Source organism: Sinocyclocheilus anshuiensis, unplaced genomic scaffold (assembly GCF_001515605.1).
Source record: "Sinocyclocheilus anshuiensis isolate Anshui unplaced genomic scaffold, SAMN03320099.WGS_v1.1 scaffold915, whole genome shotgun sequence".
In the NCBI taxonomy this organism is placed as follows: domain Eukaryota; kingdom Metazoa; phylum Chordata; class Actinopteri; order Cypriniformes; family Cyprinidae; genus Sinocyclocheilus; species Sinocyclocheilus anshuiensis.
Genome location: NW_015542378.1, coordinates 234,926 through 238,081, shown reverse-complemented (window position 1 = coordinate 238,081; position 3,156 = coordinate 234,926).

Here is a 3,156-nt window from a genome sequence, read left to right as displayed (position 1 = left end):
TTATCAGACCACAGTTTGAGCTCTAAGATGGCCCTGAAAAAGCCAATCACCATTAATCTATAAGCCGCAGAGAGCAATCGCAGCAGCAGAGATTAATGCAGTATTTGGACCACGATACCTCCTATTCATCATATCCATCACAGCCACGCTGATACTGCCCGCACTTAACATTAATGCCAAAACACACATTTCGAATGCATCAAAAAACTATTTAAAAAAAGTGTAAGGCATAGATTTCACACATTAATACATATATATAATATATCAATACATTTTTAAATTATGTAGTATAATAATAACAATATTTTTTAACACAAATGAAATAAAAAATTGCAGTGTTCCACTCTGTACTTATCAGGTTTTATGTAAGGGATGTGTTTTTAGCCGATTCTTGAAGATGGCTAAGCACTCATCTGCTCGGATTGAGTTGCGCAGGTCATTCCACCTGGAGGGAACTAAAAAAAAAAAAAAAAAAAAAAAAAACTAAATATAAAGTGTGACCAATTCCTTTTTCCAATTTAGCTCTATGGTCTCTACCTTAAAAGGTAAAGGTCAGTATGTAAGGCAACATTCACACACACAAACACACACTTTTCACTCGTACGTCTGGATAATGTTCACACTATCAGTATTCTCACACTTCAGGGCGGTACTTGGTGAATTCTGGGTGTCCTTTCTCTGCCCTCTGACACCAGCTCAGTTTTTTTCTCTAACTATCAAAGGCCATATGGTAAACATATTTCCCTGCTTCATTGGGTTTTACTGCACTTGCTACAAGAATGAAGGAGGTTGTGTCAGGTTCATGAGGGTAAACGATACAGTCAGCCATTAAAGAGCTTTTATTTTTGTTAGTGCAGGCGGAACAGCTCTCAGGGACCATTCAAACCCGGCCGTCAAATTATAGAAGAACAACATGACCACAGAGTACTTCTCCTGCGGGCCGGCCTGAGAGGACATTCAGGCCAGTGCAAAAGTGGCTGACCGCAAGCATTAGTTTGGTTATTTTCCCAAAAGTGTCCCATTTGAAAATAAAAGGTGTTTGCTGCAGGCATAAAAAAACATTTGGTGGTTGTGTGCAAACAGCGTTAAAGGAATATTCCAAGTAGGGCTGCACAATTAATCGAATTTCTAATCGCGATTACAATTATGGATGCCACAATTACGTAATCGTTCAAAACGGCAATTAATCGTTCAAAGTCCACTTATGTTATTCTGCTTGTTATTGTGCTTAAGATGCGTTTTTTTCTTTCTACATGTTATCTTAAGGGTTTTTCCCATTATTTTAATTTTAGTTTTAGTATAACATTATAATACCATTCATATTTTTACTTTTTTTATAATTTAAAGAAGAAACCAATCCGATGTTTAGTTGACATTTGAGGCTTAATACTATAGAAAAGCACTAAAAGTTTTTCAGTTAGTGTTTTCAGCTTGTTTATTTTCATATAAAAATACGGCATGCAGTTGCATAAAACAATGGTATAAACATCATTCAATGCAAGTTGTGATAATCGTAATTAATAATCACAATTACAATTTCAAGGGAATAATCGACAATTATGATTTTTGTCATAATCGTGCAGCCCTAATTCCAGGTATAGGTTAAGCTTAATTGACAGCATTTGTAGCATAACATTAATTACCACAAAAGGGTCATTTCCACGAATTTCCCCACTTTTTATTAAAGCGGTCATGAATTGAGAAATCAAAATTGCCTTGATCTTTTGACATATAAGAGGCCATTGTACTACAAAAACATCCTGTAAGTTTCAGAACTCAAAACTTTCTCGTTAGTCTAAAAGCAGCTTATATTGAAGCCAATCTGCCAAAACGACAGGTTGTGGAATGTGCCACTTCATGACGTAATAGTGTGGCTAAACCCCGCCTCCGCAGAAGAAGATCAACATCACTCCTCCATCACTGCCTGTTTAGCCCTACCCACCGATTCGTGCATGTAGTAGATGAATAACGAGAGAGGCAAACGCAGGTCTACACCAAACGATAAAGATGCTTTGGAGACAACAAGAAGCTGTTCAGTGCCAAGTTGTGGAAAAACAGTCTTTGCTTTGCCTTCCTTCTGATCCCAACATTAGGAAAGAGTGAATGAAGTTTATTTTTATGAAGTTCCAGATTGTGTCAGTAAGAACTTGGTCCTTTGTTCACTTCATTTTACCATGGATTCGTTTACAAACAAGGCACAATTCGATGCAGGATTTTCAGAAAGACTGAAACCAAAAGACGATGCTGTGCCGAAAATAATAACAGAAATGTCAGACCTATTACACAGCCTATTACTTCTAAATTACGATGCTTTTTGATGTAAAAATTGATAACATTATAAGTAGACCTCAGAGAACAGTACAAAATAATAAAAAGGCAGTGCATGACCCCTTTAAAAAAGCAAGTTTCAAGGTAAGAGTAAGGCATTTACAATAGAAGTGAAAGGGCCCAGTCTATTAACATGGAAATTCTTATAGTCTCAATAGTACACACAGTATAGATTTTAGTGTGGAAATAATCATTTTCTAACCTTTGTCTAAAAATTGTATCCCATTTTATAAATTTGTAGACAACGCAATGCCATAAACCCTAAAATGCTGTAAAAGTTTTGAGTGATTTAAACAAGCTTACATCTCACTTCTGACAGAATAATTCAAATGCTTTTATGAAATTCGACACTTAGATTTTAGTGAAATAGAAATTAAAAAAATAAAATAAATGTTAATCAGCAGAATCAGCAACTTACCTTTTGGAAATTAACAATACAATGTGAAGGATCTAAGTATTCTTTGTAGTAACCTGTGTGTGTTTTTGCTTCAAGAGAGCAACCATACATTTGTGTTGAGTTTTTGTTCAGCTTTCTCTTTCTCAGTCGTTCTTCATCCATTAGTTAATTTATAATAATTTACCATTTAATAATTTTATTATTCCATTTAATCATATAATCATTTAAACCATTTCTATACTCATTTCATTGATTAATTAATTGATTAGTCATTTAAATGCATGTATATATATATATATATATATATATATATATATGTGTGTGTGTGTGTATGTATGTATAATACAGGTGCATCTCAATAAATTAGAATGTCATGGAAAAGTTCATTTATTTCAGTAATTCAACTCAAATTGTGAAACTCGTGTATTAAA